Consider the following 6,000-nt stretch of genomic DNA (forward strand, 5'->3'; position numbering starts at 1 on the left):
AAATCAGTTTGAAAACAAAAAATTGTGAAAATATATATACATAGATTGTGTCTACATTTTTAACGCAACTGATAAAAACATACATATTATCAGGATAATAATGGATTGCATTTATATATATCCTTCCACTATTCATTCACTCTCACACACTGCTGGAGGCAGCTACAGTTGTAGCCACAGCTGCCCTGGAGCAGACTGACAGAAGCGAGGCTGCCATATCGTGCCATCGGCGCTTCTGGCCAACACCAGTAGGCGGTAGGTGAAGTGTCTTGCCCAAGGACACAACGACCAGAACAAAGAGCCCAGGGATCGAACCGGTGACCTTCCGGTTACATAACATAGTTATTCTTTTGGAATTCAGCCATGGGTGCTTGACCCTGTTTAGGAACAGTTTGTTCTTATGCATAAGAACAAACTGTTCCTGACAAAGAGGAGGACTGTATATCTATATTAACTCTAATGAGCAGAGAAAAGTTTTTAAAGTTTTTATCATTAACGTTGTGATCTTTGTGAGAACATCTGCATTTAGACATATTTCCATTTTGACATGTCACGTTTAACATATCATTGAATCTGCAGCTGTAGTTTTCAGTGTGTTGCTGAAGTAATATTCACTGCATGATTCAGCATTTTGTTCTGAGAACAGAGTGCTGAATCACATGTTATCTTTTGCCTTCTGAAGATAACATGCACCAACATCTCAATAAACGCACTTATATTTACAACGTCTTCACCTTGACAGAACAGGCCTTTAGTCAACAAAAAGTTACTGCTTCACTATCCTACTGCTGTAAACCCAACTCAGTCAGAAAAAGAAAATTTTTCTTTTGTGTGTGTTTCCCACTAGTTTATAGTAAGTGAGTTCTGACAGATTTTTGGTCTTGGGAGCATATATTTTGAAAGGCTTTCCTAACCTTGGTTTGCTGAATAAACCCTGCAGCAATCTTCCGCTGAAGCTTTTTAATTAACACACGTTGCTGTCTCTTCTCCTCCGCGTCCTGTGTTCAAAGATTATTTTTGATAAACTGTAAATGTAAAGCTTACATGTAATTCCTCATGTTTTTAAATCAGATATTCGGTCTGTACATTCAACATTATGTTTTTTTCATATTGTGAAATGTGCTGTAAAACAAATCGAGGTAGACTAACTGCTATTTAAAAGCTGCATGAAAATAAACAGGTTAGTGCAGGATAAACAGGTTAATTCGCTGTACTGTGATGGTTCTAAAGTAAAGAACAATGTGTGACTGGTGCCCAGTGACTGTCGTTCATGGTCAGAGTAAGGTTGCATCAAGTGTAGCAGACATTCATATGAACCTCAGCTGATGATGCTTAGATTCATTGACTGAATTGCACCTTCATACCAAATTTATACCATCTAGAAAAAAGGCAGCAGAAACAATGCTTGCTGTCAGTGGAGGATGGAATCAGCAGGACAACTCATGAAATATCTGCTGACATCTGGTTTAATTACGTTGTGTAAATCCACAAAGAGCAGCAGGTCAGCTGATCACAGCCTGTACACTAGTCTGAAAGTCTCCTGAAGTTCTCAATAGAAATTATTGTCAGTTATGATTTTTTTCCCCCTCCACACTCAGCGATTACAACCAATTTTAGGGTTCCCCCACCTGCTGAATCCCACTTTACTGTACACATTTTCCTGTTTTGAGGCAAAGTCATCCTCTACAATGTAGGCAACAGAAAATAGATATATTTTCCTTTTTTTCCCTTCAGATTCAAGCTGAGTATAATTAGAATTTTAAAAAAGTTAGACTGAACGTTTGTATTCCCATCTATTAATATTATTTTATCATTATGTTAATATAACACAATAATATAACACAAGGTTCATATAGCTTTGCACACAAATAGAAACATCCTCCAAAGAGCTACTTTTTACTTTCTTACTTTGAGTGCATTTCAGAGCTTGTACAGTTCTATTTTTACTTAAGTAAAGAATTTGACTCAGTACTTCAACTTTTACTGGAGTAGTTTTTAACAGTAGTATCTGTACTTCTACATAAGCACAGAATATCTGTAGTTTTGCCAACTCGGCTTGTTCATGGAAATCAAAACCACCTTTTTTGAAATCCGGCAACGGGAGAAAAACCCCACCAAACTCCGTGCTCCCAGCGTCTGACGAAAAGCCACAGACTGAGCAGCAGGTATATTCTTGCCTCACCGTCCGTCCGTGGTGAGTCAATTCAAGTGGGTACTAATGCAAAGGGTCACTGAGCAGTGACAAAATTTTCTCACAATAATCTTTCTGGTTTAGCAAAACTGTGCACTTACCCTTGTCTGCTGGACGGATGGTATTGCTGCTCTCATTATTAAGCGATGTGAATGCTTTCTTCTCCTCCTCCTGCATTGCTGTATCATCACCGCAACCTTTGCATTGCTGGGACAGGCCGAAACCTTCATCTGTAGTTGCTCTGCTTCCACATCTGCAATGTTGTTATTTTGAATTGCTGTTTCTGTGACTGTGATCAGTTCCACTAGCGGGATTTGTCTTGGTGTCACAGCAAAGTTCAACCCTTTTGCTTTGCTTGGGTGAGTTGTCTGTCAGATAAAATTTTCACCCACTTGCTCACATCTTCGGTGTGGCCGCTGAGGACACACACATATTTTTCTGGTATTCTTTATGGCATCAATTTCAGCAATGTCCTGAAAACATTCCTCAGAAATTTTGGTCCATATTGACATGATATCATCGCACAATTGCTGCAGATTTGTCTGTGCGATTTGTCTTGTTCCACCACATTCAAAAGGTAATCGAGTAGATTTCGATCTGGTGCTTTGGAAAGAAAACCTTGGGCCTAACTTTTATCTCCTTGAAGGAAGTTTGGTGTAAAAGAGAAGTCATAATCAAAATCAGTTTGAAAACAAAAAATTGTGAAAATATATATACATAGATTGTGTCTACATTTTTAACGCAACTGATAAAAACATACATATTATCAGGATAATAATGGATTGCATTTATATATATCCTTCCACTATTCATTCACTCTCACACACTGCTGGAGGCAGCTACAGTTGTAGCCACAGCTGCCCTGGAGCAGACTGACAGAAGCGAGGCTGCCATATCGTGCCATCGGCGCTTCTGGCCAACACCAGTAGGCGGTAGGTGAAGTGTCTTGCCCAAGGACACAACGACCAGAACAAAGAGCCCAGGGATCGAACCGGTGACCTTCCGGTTACATAACATAGTTATTCTTTTGGAATTCAGCCATGGGTGCTTGACCCTGTTTAGGAACAGTTTGTTCTTATGCATAAGAACAAACTGTTCCTGACAAAGAGGAGGACTGTATATCTATATTAACTCTAATGAGCAGAGAAAAGTTTTTAAAGTTTTTATCATTAACGTTGTGATCTTTGTGAGAACATCTGCATTTAGACATATTTCCATTTTGACATGTCACGTTTAACATATCATTGAATCTGCAGCTGTAGTTTTCAGTGTGTTGCTGAAGTAATATTCACTGCATGATTCAGCATTTTGTTCTGAGAACAGAGTGCTGAATCACATGTTATCTTTTGCCTTCTGAAGATAACATGCACCAACATCTCAATAAACGCACTTATATTTACAACGTCTTCACCTTGACAGAACAGGCCTTTAGTCAACAAAAAGTTACTGCTTCACTATCCTACTGCTGTAAACCCAACTCAGTCAGAAAAAGAAAATTTTTCTTTTGTGTGTGTTTCCCACTAGTTTATAGTAAGTGAGTTCTGACAGATTTTTGGTCTTGGGAGCATATATTTTGAAAGGCTTTCCTAACCTTGGTTTGCTGAATAAACCCTGCAGCAATCTTCCGCTGAAGCTTTTTAATTAACACACGTTGCTGTCTCTTCTCCTCCGCGTCCTGTGTTCAAAGATTATTTTTGATAAACTGTAAATGTAAAGCTTACATGTAATTCCTCATGTTTTTAAATCAGATATTCGGTCTGTACATTCAACATTATGTTTTTTTCATATTGTGAAATGTGCTGTAAAACAAATCGAGGTAGACTAACTGCTATTTAAAAGCTGCATGAAAATAAACAGGTTAGTGCAGGATAAACAGGTTAATTCGCTGTACTGTGATGGTTCTAAAGTAAAGAACAATGTGTGACTGGTGCCCAGTGACTGTCGTTCATGGTCAGAGTAAGGTTGCATCAAGTGTAGCAGACATTCATATGAACCTCAGCTGATGATGCTTAGATTCATTGACTGAATTGCACCTTCATACCAAATTTATACCATCTAGAAAAAAGGCAGCAGAAACAATGCTTGCTGTCAGTGGAGGATGGAATCAGCAGGACAACTCATGAAATATCTGCTGACATCTGGTTTAATTACGTTGTGTAAATCCACAAAGAGCAGCAGGTCAGCTGATCACAGCCTGTACACTAGTCTGAAAGTCTCCTGAAGTTCTCAATAGAAATTATTGTCAGTTATGATTTTTTTCCCCCTCCACACTCAGCGATTACAACCAATTTTAGGGTTCCCCCACCTGCTGAATCCCACTTTACTGTACACATTTTCCTGTTTTGAGGCAAAGTCATCCTCTACAATGTAGGCAACAGAAAATAGATATATTTTCCTTTTTTTCCCTTCAGATTCAAGCTGAGTATAATTAGAATTTTAAAAAAGTTAGACTGAACGTTTGTATTCCCATCTATTAATATTATTTTATCATTATGTTAATATAACACAATAATATAACACAAGGTTCATATAGCTTTGCACACAAATAGAAACATCCTCCAAAGAGCTACTTTTTACTTTCTTACTTTGAGTGCATTTCAGAGCTTGTACAGTTCTATTTTTACTTAAGTAAAGAATTTGACTCAGTACTTCAACTTTTACTGGAGTAGTTTTTAACAGTAGTATCTGTACTTCTACATAAGCACAGAATATCTGTAGTTTTGCCAACTCGGCTTGTTCATGGAAATCAAAACCACCTTTTTTGAAATCCGGCAACGGGAGAAAAACCCCACCAAACTCCGTGCTCCCAGCGTCTGACGAAAAGCCACAGACTGAGCAGCAGGTATATTCTTGCCTCACCGTCCGTCCGTGGTGAGTCAATTCAAGTGGGTACTAATGCAAAGGGTCACTGAGCAGTGACAAAATTTTCTCACAATAATCTTTCTGGTTTAGCAAAACTGTGCACTTACCCTTGTCTGCTGGACGGATGGTATTGCTGCTCTCATTATTAAGCGATGTGAATGCTTTCTTCTCCTCCTCCTGCATTGCTGTATCATCACCGCAACCTTTGCATTGCTGGGACAGGCCGAAACCTTCATCTGTAGTTGCTCTGCTTCCACATCTGCAATGTTGTTATTTTGAATTGCTGTTTCTGTGACTGTGATCAGTTCCACTAGCGGGATTTGTCTTGGTGTCACAGCAAAGTTCAACCCTTTTGCTTTGCTTGGGTGAGTTGTCTGTCAGATAAAATTTTCACCCACTTGCTCACATCTTCGGTGTGGCCGCTGAGGACACACACATATTTTTCTGGTATTCTTTATGGCATCAATTTCAGCAATGTCCTGAAAACATTCCTCAGAAATTTTGGTCCATATTGACATGATATCATCGCACAATTGCTGCAGATTTGTCTGTGCGATTTGTCTTGTTCCACCACATTCAAAAGGTAATCGAGTAGATTTCGATCTGGTGCTTTGGAAAGAAAACCTTGGGCCTAACTTTTATCTCCTTGAAGGAAGTTTGGTGTAAAAGAGAAGTCATAATCAAAATCAGTTTGAAAACAAAAAATTGTGAAAATATATATACATAGATTGTGTCTACATTTTTAACGCAACTGATAAAAACATACATATTATCAGGATAATAATGGATTGCATTTATATATATCCTTCCACTATTCATTCACTCTCACACACTGCTGGAGGCAGCTACAGTTGTAGCCACAGCTGCCCTGGAGCAGACTGACAGAAGCGAGGCTGCCATATCGTGCCATCGGCGCTTCTGGCCAACACCAGTAGGCGGTAGGTGAA

This window comes from Diplotaxodon limnothrissa, linkage group LG17, assembly GCF_057381915.1.
Source record: "Diplotaxodon limnothrissa isolate DT_005_m linkage group LG17, D_limnothrissa_male_GT1.1, whole genome shotgun sequence".
Classification (NCBI taxonomy): Eukaryota; Metazoa; Chordata; class Actinopteri; order Cichliformes; family Cichlidae; genus Diplotaxodon; species Diplotaxodon limnothrissa.